General features: G+C 39.5%; 1 long non-coding RNA gene across 9 annotated transcripts; it reads right to left on the reverse strand.

Moving 5' to 3' along the window:
* Positions 1–226: 226 nt before the first annotated feature.
* LOC107856974 lies at positions 227–10,748 on the reverse strand. 9 transcript variants are annotated; one of them, XR_001670753.2, is made up of 11 exons: positions 7,806–10,748; positions 7,597–7,717; positions 4,619–4,819; positions 2,046–3,383; positions 1,890–1,967; positions 1,778–1,818; positions 1,520–1,699; positions 1,216–1,363; positions 985–1,057; positions 689–729; positions 227–562 (listed from the first exon to the last, which is right to left on the reverse strand). It is a non-coding gene; the product is annotated as an uncharacterized LOC107856974 (long non-coding RNA). The 9 variants fall into 9 exon arrangements; XR_007043869.1 differs by having other exon boundaries at positions 1,890–3,383; positions 4,619–4,769; XR_007043870.1 differs by having other exon boundaries at positions 1,890–3,383; positions 4,619–4,769; positions 7,597–10,748.
* Between the last annotated feature and the right edge of the window lie 2,498 nt (positions 10,749–13,246).

Genomic DNA, 13,246 nt, shown 5'->3' on the forward strand with positions numbered 1-13,246 from the left:
TAACTTGTTATGTAAGTTATCATCTGGGTGACAAGGATGGTATCATATGGAAATTTAGGCATACTAACTAGTTATGTAGGATTCAACTTATCAAACGTTCAGCACCGATTAATCACCTTATTGCGTTTGTTTGGAATTGAGGTAGTGTTACAGCTGGGGTGCATGCATTCAGCTGAATTGCAAATAAGACTTGTTTGGTGCTGTAACTTAAATTAAGAAACCAAAAAACCGAGAAAACTGCAGATCTAGATGTTAAAAATATTTATGTACATACATATGAATGTACAAGATTATAAACATCCGTGAAGACATTGGCGCTGGCGTTTCACGAGAATATTAGCACGTAATTCTGCAGAGGCCAAATAATTACATTACATCCACATACTTGAATTGGTTCCCAGATTATGAACGAACGAACAAGTATCAACCTGTCAGTTTAAATACCGCCAGCAATTCTTTGAATTACAGTCACAGGATTATTTTGCCTTCATCTTCATGGTTAAAATTGTAATCATATGTAATCTCTTCTCCAGGATAAATGTCTCTCAGAAAAAAATACTGCCTGCATATTGATTGAGGTTCGGTATTTGAATTCTAGTTTTAGCTATGACATACTATTTAATTACATATCCTGATAGAGAGAACAAAATATAAGTGAAAAAACGAAGAGCAGAGTGTATCGACCTACTTCTCATTCCTCACAGAGATGATTCTGGCGACGCAGTTTGGCTGGTAAAATAAATTAGCAAAAAAAGAAAAGCTGAGTCCATTATACTTGATCAATCAAACTGACATCAACCTTTTATATCTTTCTCTTAACAAAAAACATAAATTACATAAAAACTATTAAAGCAGAGATGACGAAAGAAACAAAAATGTCAAACAGCAAGCACTTCATCAAAATAGGTTTTACAACTGAGTTCCCATTGTAACATAATTCGGCAGGGAGCATAACTGGACAAAATTGCTATAGAAGATACTTACCAGGCATGAATGATTCACAAATCGAGCAATCCCTCCCTTTTGGGTTGCATCAACTATATGCTCTTGATCAATCCTAAAGAAATAGCAAGCACTCTTATACTACAATTTCTTTGCTGACAGGTACTCAATTTCTCTTTTGTCAGCCACACGGACACCCACTATCTCACCCATACATTCAACAAACTAGAGCTAAAAAGTGAATGTAAAGTTAACTGCTGATGAGAAACTTACAAATTCAGAGGAAGAGAGTAGAGACAGATGAGACCATTTCGCCTTGTGAAATAAACCTAGACATGTAAAAACCAAGAGCATGAATGCCAGATTTATACACAATCAAACTCTTCCACCTGTTGGAGTGCTTATAACGAGCATATTCCTTCTGCGAAAATAAAGAGCAACAAAGAAGTAATAACATCAGTAGCATAGACTGACATGAAAGCGCACAAGAATTTGGAAAGCTATACACTTGACTTCTCAGTTGGAACACTAAAGGGCTTGACAATTCTCAAGCAACCTAACTGTTCGACAGACATACCCGATAATCATATTCAGCATCTTTAGGTGGAAGCCTCAGGATCTCCTGTCTAGATGGATTTTGTCCAGTAATGTGAATCCAGGCATTTAGCTGCTCCTGGGCAACAAAGCATCCACCATCAGACTCAGAATACTGAGGAGAATTATACCGCACACCTTCCTTTTTGAGGCCCTTGTATCCCTGAAAGTAGAACAACTCTTAGAAAATATTTATTCAGGAGTTAAAGTACATCTAAACTGTTATTGTGAAACAACAAACCTCTGTTCGAGCACAGGTAGAACCTCCTCCTGGATGAATACCTACAGTACTAACCAGATTGTTCTTAGTAATGTCCCTAGAGCACTTAGAGAACCTGGTTCTTGAATCATACCTTGAAGTGTCAACTCATTAAGGCCCCTTTTGTGAATCCCCTTGGACTTTGGCTTCTGTGAAGTTGGCAGAGAATCATCTGCAATATTACCAGCTTCTATTAGGCAAACAGACCACCTCTTCTCTAGAGAATGGAATAAGTGAGTCCCTTGTTCACCTCCATGACAATGCGCTCTTTTGGATTGCTCTAATGATTGGCGAGGATCCAATTCGCTAAGCTGTCAAGAGATGACTTTTAGATTTTTCGGCAGTTACAACACAATTAGCATTACAACTTCCGACTTTCTTGAGTTTTGAAGATTTGTTAATGGGTCGATGTTTTCCTTTTGTACTTGCCTTCCTGAATTTTACTGAAGTCAATTTTGCAGTGTAGTTTCCAGAGGAGTTACACTTTTCCAATGGGTCGCAAAATTTTTCTTAGAGAAACAAATTTGACTGGTTTTGATGGATTCACATTAGAAATTACACCATATTTGCCCCCCACTATAGGTCTTACAGCCCTTCTATGAACCTTCTCATGCATCTCAGGAAATGGAGAGGTATCTACCAAACTGCACTTATATCCCTCATCTGCCTGCCTAACAGGCATTGCAATATCCAATTTCCGACTCTTTCTTCTTGGTAATTCACAGGTTGCAAAGGTATCGTCATCATCAAAAGATTTGCCCGAGTACCAAAAGCTTTTGCATCATGGTAATTAACTTTACCATTGCAAGAAAGAGTACTCAATGAACGCATTCTGGCCCTCCTTTCTCTGAAACTTGGTTCTATGGAATATACACATTTTTCTGCACTTCCATTATCAGTTAGTAGGGCACCTTTTTTATCATTGCCCGAATGTTGCAAACCAGAACCACAAGTGCCCTCAGGATAGGCACAAGCAGAGCAGACAGCAGGAAGTGTTGTATCCAACTTTCTCCATTTGGTTCTTTTTCTAGTCACTTTTTTGGAGAAATCAGCTACTTTCTGAATACGATGGCTCTTTTCTTGAATGTTGAAGCTAGACTGGTTCTGCATTTTCTTCAATTTTAAGGAATCTCTTAATCGAAGTTCATCAATCAGACTACAAGCAGAATTATCAGCAAACCCTTTGGATGGTCCTGCATCCATGGGGTTGAATTTGCAAGCAATACCAAGAAACACTGTGCTTTGTTTACTGCCTTGTGCATCATTAGATGACCAGCATCTGTTGATTCCTGATCCTTCATCTACTACAACATTACTAGCCAGAGTCTTTTGACAATTAGCAGTGGAGAACTCATTGTCATGAATCAGCGCAGATGCCTCAGTAACAACAGGTGCAGATACTCGATCCTCGAGAAGAAACACTGGATATTTCTGGCTCCTTTAGACATTCAACATTTGAAAAGCTACATCACAACTGGGTTTGTTTCCACCAGCATCCGCACTTTGTCCCCTCATTTTTTCATTCATGTTCAGGAAACCTGTTGTCTGTTCCTTGCATGTTAGAGTATGTTGGAAATTGCTTAAGTTACTGCACAAGTTTTTAGCAAAATAAGTTAGTTAATTTAGGATGAATTTGAATTTTGAATTTAAGTTGGGTTGTTTGATTTGTTGAGACATTTTAGTTAGTTTAAATTTTGAATGCTGCTGATTTTTCTATTATAAGGTGGCTATTTAAAGCCCCTTGATGTTCAATAAAATCATTGAATACTATTGAAAGCTATTGAAAGTTATTCAATCCATTGAGAGCCATTTTAAACCCATTTTTCGCTGCCACATCTTTTTTTAAAAAAACCAACATTAGTATCAAGAGCCTCATTGATCTTACGGGATCTGTTAGTTCTTCCAAAGCGCTACCATACCATTTTTAACCCGTAAGGGCTCCATTTTAACCCATTAGGGCTACCTTTTTCAACTCGTACTTATTTTTAAAGCATTAGGCTATTTTCGACCAAAAAAATGTCAAGCAGCAGTCTCTCATTGAATGCCCCAAATATTTTCACTAGCGAAAAATATCAAGTTTGGTCAGTGAAAATAAAATTAAATTTCAAAACTTATGCTTTATTTGATGTTGTGAAAGAAGAAAAATTCTTACAACAACATTTTGCAACTCCCACAATTGTCAAGATGAAAGCTCTTTCAAACAAAACAAGATTTTTAATGGTGTTTTTCCAGCAAAGAATCAAAAGAAAGAAGAGAAAGTTCAATATCAAAAAGAAAAAGTGCAAATTCAAAAAAAAAAAAAAATTAAAAATTCAGCATTTCGTACCGGAGCAAAAATTGAGGAGGAGCAGTTTTTTAAATCGCAGTAACTAAAGCAAGGAGGAGTGTTGGAAATTGCTTAAGTTACTGCACAAGTTTTTAGCAAAATAAGTTAGTTAATTTAGGATGAATTTGAATTTTGAATTTAAGTTAGGTTGTTTGATTTGTTGAGACATTTTAGTTAGTTTAAATTTTGAATGTTGCTGATTTTTCTATTGTAAGGTGGCTATTTAAAGCCCCTTGATGTTCAATAAAATCATTGAATACTATTGAAAGTTATTGAAAGTTATTCAATCCATTGAGAGCCATTTTAAACCCCTTTTCGCTGCCCCATCTTTTTTAAAAAAAACAACAGAGTAACTGCTCTAGCCACCTTTTTGGGAACATCTCTCCATTGAGAAGAGTGACACTCCATTTTATTTATCTTATTCCGCATTAAATCACTATTTCCTTCCAAAGAGACCATATTGTCCAAGGGAACTTTCTGACTGTCATTCAACTTACAATCAAATAAATTCTTAATGCAGCCAGAAACTCCACTCTGTTCTATCCGAGTAGTATCCAGAGGTTCGCCAATGAAATTATGTTTTTCAACAGAACAGTCCGGCTGAACAGCACAGTTACAGCGGCAAGACATAAATGAATTTGCTGCAACCTGAAAGCAATTTGCTTGCACAACTGATGGAGAAATATTACTTTCAGGACCTCCAGGTCCAGGTCCATGTAAAACCAAGAAATCAATCAGAACAAAATTTGAAGGATGAGAACAAAATAAGATCATCTCAAATGCACGTAAACAGACATGTTCATTGAAAGAAAAACAGGTACTGATTCTCATTGCTCTAGTTATAGTTCTAAATAACTTTTCTTTGATACAGTAAATTCAATTTCCCAAACCCCCTACACCTAGTAGCCCAGCAGTAGTCCTTTCCCACTTTGTTCCCCAAGAGGCTTGAAACACAACCTTATGGTTAGAAATGGAGGATCCTAACCAATAAGCTTCCCCTTTCTCACATAACTAGAAGGATATATTTAATGGGCCCTTTCTATATTGCATCATTTCTTTTTGTGAAAAGTAACTTGTACATTTAAAAGAAGAAATGCTTAGCACTAGGTGCTACGACGGTACAAATATTATAAGGAGATCCCTAATGTTGCCAAGATTATATGAAATCTATCATGCTATGTTCATTCTTTATATCCGGAAGAGTACACAAAAAAAGCAAAAAGCCATAAACATTTGTATTTAAGCTGCTGTTCACTATCCATTTTACCTAAGAAACATCTGGCATTCTTTCCCTTACATAAAACGATTGCATCATATAAGGATTCTCCTTTCTACTTTGAAGTAAAAGTTAAAATATTTCCAATAGACAAAGGTTTCATAAATATTTTGTATTATTCCAACCACAAACCTAAGATTTTAGATTTGATGTGCCCATATTCTTTCAAATGATATAAGAACAGATGGAGTTCTAGATTCGAGTCTCACTGCGGTCCATCAATAAGAGTATCTCCATGTGCTTGGTGTGAGAAGAAAATGATCGCGCTCACACATCAGAGGAAGCGGGCATGCTAGTATTCCCTCTTTGATATTCCAATTTTCTAACTGAAGTTTACACAATTCAACAGCATATTGGAGCTAACATTTGGCAGGCTTATTTCCACACAGATCTCCATTGTAAAGTGAAGATGTGAACTGAGAATTGAATTGCACGCGTGGGAAGTTGTTGAGTTACATAAATTCCACATTTGCTATATGATTTTCGATTAGATCATCATATTCTTTTTTTATATACCATAGTATCGGGCCATCTTGCACACTCCTTGACTAATTCCACGAGATACATGTCACCTCCCACCAACACAGGCACCACGTAACTTTGTTCACCAAGGCTTAATCAGATGAGAAGAATCACCTAGTGTTTTTGCCTCCCTAAGATTTGAACCTAAGACCTCATGGTTCTCAACCTACTTCATTGACCACTAGGCTACATCCTTGGATACATTAGATAATCATATTCTCACTTAGTTTGGGAAAAAATGTACTCCTAGAAAGTCCATATCAATTCTTCTTTTCTTCTTTGGCACAAATAAATTTGTTGCCACATGATAGCATTTTGCTTCAAAGTTCACCATTCATCTTTTTTTATAATGATAAAGTTCACCAATCATACACAGATTGGACTACCATCTCCTCTAAAAATAAAGAACAGACGATTACATATATACCTTGTTGTCCTCAATCTTCATCAATTTTAAGATTCTTTGAGGTATGCTTTCAAAGCTAAGCTACAGTCCAAGAATTTTATTTTTTCGAAACATAAGCACTAGTCAATTACCCTTGTTCCATAGAACTTTAGAGATATATTATCAACAAACTACGACATTTTCGGAAGCAACTTTTCCATCTTTTTTGGGCTCACGGTGGTGTCTGGACCAGCTTGAGGACACCTCCCACCAGCCCAGGTACCGGGTAACTCTGCACACCAAAGTCTAGGAAGATGGAAAGAAATCTTAAAAAGGAAGAGTGCCTTAATTACATAATTCTAAAGTGGAAATCACCAAGTGTATTCCTCTCTATTGAAGTTTAAACCCTAGGCCAATACGTCATACCCTTGGATGCGTTTTGCACCTTATCTCTCACGATCCTTTAAAAGAAACTAATGTTATATTGCATTAAGAACAAACTAATATATCTGGACTGCTTTAGAAATCACACTCACACTCACACACACACACATACACTCTCTCTCTCTCTCTCTCTCTCTCACACACACACATATAATATCTAATTGACTCATTGTCAGCCCAAAGAAGCCCATAGCTTGAAGGCCAAAAGTTCTAACCTCCGTTCTTCACTTCTGCATTAGTCACATAGCCACACAGCCCCCACCCCACCCCCACACACCCCTCCCAACCCACACACACACACAAAATATCTAATTGTCCCATTGTCAGCCCAAAGAAGCCCATAGCCTGAAGGCCAAAAGGTCTCAGCTCCGTTCTTCACTTCTGCTTTTCAATGGCATTAGCCAAAAGCTCGAACCCTATTTACTTGAATACATTTGCAATTGCCTTTACAATGAGCAGGTTGATTTTCAGAAATTTAGTTAGAACAAAATAGGAATATGGTATTACCAAATACCATACCTAATCAAAGTTTAATTTACCGATTACCGAACTCCCAAACCGAAGTTTAAAAGTATGGTATTTGGTAGCTACTCTCAATTACCGAATTAGCAAACGCCCACCCCTAATTGAAACACCTTCCTTTTTACACAAGTCAACATAATCCGAGGACAATCCAAAAAAGGTTATCTGGGAGAGAGGGAGTAGTACATACTGATTCTCTGCATACAACAAATTAAGTATCTTCCAGGGTGACTCAGGGTAGAGTTATAACCAAACATCGAAATTAAAAGACAGAATTGATAGCAAATGGAAAAGCAAGGTCACAGAAAATGTTTCAAGAGAGTTACCTTAGGTAAGGCCACTGAACTGCATTAAAATCAGAGGAAAGCTCACAGTACACTCCTGAGTCTTGAGCACGCGGCAATCTTCCACGTGATAAAGATGAAAATTTAAAATCTCCAAGCTGATCTGTATGCTCATAAACTTCCTAGTCATTACAATTACAAATCAAACAAGATACATTAGAATAGATGAAAAGGAAACATCAGTCCTTTACCAGTAATAGGAGCCATAACTTAAATATGCTTTCCCATATAATCACTAATCCCAGAGAAGGCAGAAGCTGCTGCAGTCTTAGATGCATGTAGCATATTTGCGACATTGGGTACATATAACTGGCTTATGGATGTTGGCACTTTGTCAAAAGGATTCCTGCATAGCATATGTTCTTTGGTGACTGTGGTAGAGGAACTGACAAGAGCAGGAGTAGGAAAATCCAACCCATGATACAAGCTTTGCGTTCTTTGATTCTCGTTGAGTTTAATCTGCCTTCCATTCGAGCTCTTTTTTTTTTGTTGATAACCGTGGTGTCCGGGCCAGCTTGCGAACACCTCGACTAAATCCACGGGATACCTGTCACCTCCCACCAGCATCAGCTACCTGGTAACTCTGTCCACCAAGGCTAGAATAGATGGGAAGAAAACACCTAGTGTTTGTCTCTGGTGGGAATTGAACCTGAGACCTCATGGTGCTCATCCCAACGTCGAGCTCTCTTTGCTAGATAATTGTAGATTTTGATTTCCAATTAGAGTTGAACTTGATAATGGAAACCCCAGCGGAACTGCCTGTGAAGGTGGAGCTGTTCTAGACATTGGTTTGCAGACAGATCTCATATTACCATTATCAAAGGGTCCACTATGAGAAATTAAAGATGTCTTCCCATACAAATTAAGGGTGTTCTGAGCATCAGGCATATCTATCATCCTACCACAGGCTTGCAGGAAAGAAGGTTCTTCTCATGTAAGGCCAAGCAATTGCTATGACCAATCCCTTCTACAATTCCCTTAACAGTCCTTTTATTTTCGTAATACCTGGAGTAGAGTCCAAAGTTCAACTCAGAGGCACTGTGTCAATTAACAATATTGTTGGCCACACCTTTATCGATGTTCCCATGTCCAAGAGCACATGAAGCACCAACATTGAATTCCTTATTAGTCATCTTACCTCTAGCACAATGAAAATCAATTTGGTCGCACTTTAGAGTAAGGGATTTACACTCAGGTTCTCCAGGTGGAATATGACTTCCATTAACCCTATTTTTGGTAGCTTCAGAGTACAGTAGTCCTTCTGAAGCACCCTTGAACTGCACTTGAACCACAGGAAATATGGAATTTCCAGTCCTGGATTCACTTGTTGCATTGTGAAGTCCATAAGGAATATTGACAGGGTCCTTTTGGCCCTTTCCACTTCCAACTGCATGGTGAAGTCCATAAGAGAAATTGACAGGGTTTTGCTGGCCCTTTCCACTTCTTGGACTCAAATTCAACATATGAAAATTTGAACTGCTCTTTTCCACTGCCTGTAATTCAACTGCTGCATGATACTGACGGGTGTATACATACATATCAAGAACTAAAGGAACAAATGATACCAAACGGTATCTAACTGAGCACAAAACAGCCACAATCTTCGCAAAACAGTCCACACGACAAGCCACCAAACGGAAACAACAAACACAAACTTAAACGAAAAAGAAGATAGGTAACTTGACACAAAGAGAACACATAATGTAGCAACTAAAGAGTATAAAACTCTAAAACCTCTACAAAATACGTTAACAAGCACCAAGTTCTTACAGTGACCGCCAAGGGAATCAACTCACCTCAAGATCCACCGTTTCCAAGCAAAGAACAATATTGGCTTTTCCAAGCCCTAAGCTACAATGGCTAGTCCAAGCCTTAACTAAGAAATACACTAAGGTGGTCTATTCTCAAGAGAGAGGATTATCAATGTCTCATATTTTCATCATTCAACAACTAATGAGAGAAGACCTAAAAAGTCCTACTTATAGTATATTACAAAAGAAGACAAAAAGATCACTTTGCCCTTAATGAGAGGGGCTGCCATGGTGTGTAAATACACCATGTGCGATGTCCAAAATACCCTTAATGAAAGGGCTGCCAAGGTGTGTTGGACTTGAATGAATGGCGCCTCTTCAACAACAACAATAGCAAACCCAGTGTATTCCCACAAAGTGAGGTCTGGAGAGGGTAAGATGTATGCAGACCATACCGCTACCTCCGAAGAAGTAGAGAGGCCGTTTCCGATAGACCCCCAGCTCAAGCTAAAGGATAGTAACAAGTGGATGGATGACATAATAAAATCAAGAATAAGAAATAGTAAATTGGAAATCAGAGAAATACGAAATACGCAAAAATAAGAGCGACACGAAAAAAGAAAATAGGGACTAAGACATAGGGCCCTCACCTAGTCATACCATACACACACAAACCAAGGACACCTATGTACAAGCCTCGGATTACTAACCCGGCTACACCATAACACCCCAGACTGCAAGCTACAACCCACACACTCCCATTAACCTTCTACCCTTATTCGTGACCTCCACACCTTCCTATCTAGGGTCATGTCCTCCGTCAGTTGGAGCTGCTCCATATCATGTCTAATCACCTCCCTCCAGTATTTCTTCGGCCTACCTCTACTCTTCCTGAAACCATCCAAAGCTAGCCTCTCACGCCTCCGGACTGGGGCATCCGCGCTCCTCCTCATCACATGCCCGAACCATCTCAGTCTTCCTTCCCGCATCTTGTCATCTACCGAAGCTACCCCCACCTTCTCCCAGATAATCTCATTCCTAACTCTGTCCCCTCTAGTAAGCCCACACATACAACGCAACATTCTCATTTCCGCCACTTTCAATTTTTGGATGTGAGAGTGCTTGACTGGCCAACACTCTGCCCCCATACAACATGGCCGGCCGGACTGCCACTCTATAGAATCTGCCTTTAAGCTTAAGGGGCACCTTCTTATCACACAACACTCCCGAGGCGAGTCTCCACTTTATCCAACCTATTCCAATACGTTTAGAGACATCTTCATCGATTTCACCATTCCCCTGAATTGTAGACCCAAGATACTTAAAACTGTCCGTCTTACAGACATCTTGGGAGTCCAACCTCACCACTACTTCATCCTCCTGCCTCAAGTCACCAAACTTGCATTCCAAATACTTCGTCTTGAACCTACTCAACCTGAACCCCTTGGACTCAAGGGTTTGCCTCCAAACCTCCAATTTGTCATTTACAGACCCCCCCCCCCCCCCGCGCCTCATCAATTAGCACTACATCATCCGCAAATAACATACAGCAAGGCACCTCACCTTGAATGCTCCGCGTCAACACGTCCATCACCAACACAAATAAGAAAAGACCAAGAGTCGATCCTTGGTGCAACCCTATCTCCACCAGAAAATGCTCTGAGTCTCCTCCCGCCGTCCTCACACGGGTATTCCCTCCATCTTACATGTCCTTAATAGCTCTGATGTATGCCACCGGAACCCTTCTCACCTCCAAGCATCTCCAAAGAATCTCCCTCGGGACTTTAGCATACGCCTTTTCCAGGTCGATGAACACCATATGCAAATCCCTATTCCTCTCTCTATACTGCTCCACCAATCGCCTCACCAGGTGGATTGCCTCTGTCGTCAAACGACCAGGCATAAATCCAAACTGATTCTCTGAAACGGACACGACCCTCCTCAACCTCCGCTCAACCACTCTCCCAAATCTTCATAGTGTGACTCAACAACTTAATACCTCTATAGTTGTTGCAACTCTGAATGTCACCCTTGTTTTTATACAGTGGAATCAACGTACTCCATCTCCAAGCCTCGGGCATTTTCGCAATCTTGAAAATACCATTAAACAAAATAGTCAACCACCTTAAACCTGCCTCACCAGCATACATCCAAAAATCCACCGAAATCTCGTCAGGCCCCGTCGCCCTACCCCTCCGCATCCTATGAATAGCCTCTCTGACCTCCTCAACCTTAAAATGCCGACAATAACTGAAAATCGAGGATGGTTTATACTTCAAGGCTTGTGGTTCTCAGGTTAACAATAATGGAAGCATCCAAGCAACCTTCCAAACGCGGGATTGCTTAAAGTCATGCTCAAAACAGGCCTTCCTTGCATATCCTTGTGCTCTCAGGGTGACCAAATCTTGAGCCTTTAGGTGTTGGCCTCCAAAGATGTCATCAAAAGCTAAGGCGGCCATTTGACTTGTATCATCCTCCCCTCCTTGAAAAGGATTCGACCTCGAATCCATACCTTGCAAAACAAGAGAAAGGACAAATAAGCACAACTTCCTCATGGCATGAAGGTTAGAGTTAGCACAATAATAAACATCATCATGCCAATGCGGAACATACTTGAAATATAACCATGAATCCGTTGTGTTAGTCATGAAAAGCTTAGCAAAAACATCACAAAGGGCATGGTTAAGACAAGTATCAAGAGATAAAGAAACTAGAAAGGATTAATAGTATCCTGAAGTCCCAAAGGTAAGGCTACCAGTAACTTAAGGACCATAAAGCACAATTGTTTCATTACCCCTTCAAGTGACCTCATCAAATGTGGTGCCACTATTGGTCTTAAAGTCCACCAAACAAACATGGCATAGTCATTAGAACAAGTGGACCAACCAACAAGTTTCCTACCTCTACATAATACAAATCCAAAACTAGCATGGATGTCATCATAGGCAAAGAGGTAGCATAGGAAAGAACCAAGTGTAAAGGTATACACGGGTGAAGATAAAGCATTTAAGCACATACACATTCTTTCCTTCAAGCAAATAGGCAACTTGGCATCCTCAAGTTGGTATTCATGCAATGTAAGCACAAGTGTGTCAAGCAAGGATGCAAATTTAGACACATCACCCCAAGGAGTCAATGACACCTTTGCCCTCGGGTTTTCAAGAAGAACTACACAGTCCTTACCCTTAAGAGTACTCTCATCTTTCAAAAAGAGATTTTCATCTTTAGGAGGAATGTTGTCACACCATAGTGGATTAGCATATAGGCTATAGACTTCAAGGCAATCTATAACATCATTTTCTCCACTAGGTTCCTTAGGAGTGTGTATATCATCTTCAAACAAGACATTATACCGAAAGAGAGCATGTTCTATCTCATGGACAGATTTAGAACTAGCAAATTCCTCACTCTCTAAAAGATCAATATCAAGTTTTAAAGAGGTTTCAAGCATAAGATTATCCCAAGAATGGCTCTCCGATTCACTCCCATTTTGTTGACCAACATTTTCAAGTATCTTACTCACTTGAGTTCTAGTAATCACATCACACACATACTCAAGTGGTGGACAAGTTTCACAAATAAGTTGGTCAACACAATTTTCACACGACGATGTACATTCATTCAACGCAATAGATTCAACACTAGGTGGACACAAGTCAATCTTACAAGAAGAGTCAACTCGGTCATCTATAGGATCAACTAGTGTATCCACTCGCACAACATGTACATCATCCACAAGTGGCAAAGAATCAATATACTCACATGTAGGTAGGCTATTACTCACACTCAACGGCTTATTAGCCACATGATGATACAATGCTAAGTGTGTATCAAGAGATTCCAACCAACACAGGAACAACAAGATGAACAATAAAGTGCTA

Source organism: Capsicum annuum, chromosome 8 (genome assembly GCF_002878395.1).
Source record: "Capsicum annuum cultivar UCD-10X-F1 chromosome 8, UCD10Xv1.1, whole genome shotgun sequence".
NCBI lineage: Eukaryota > Viridiplantae > Streptophyta > Magnoliopsida > Solanales > Solanaceae > Capsicum > Capsicum annuum.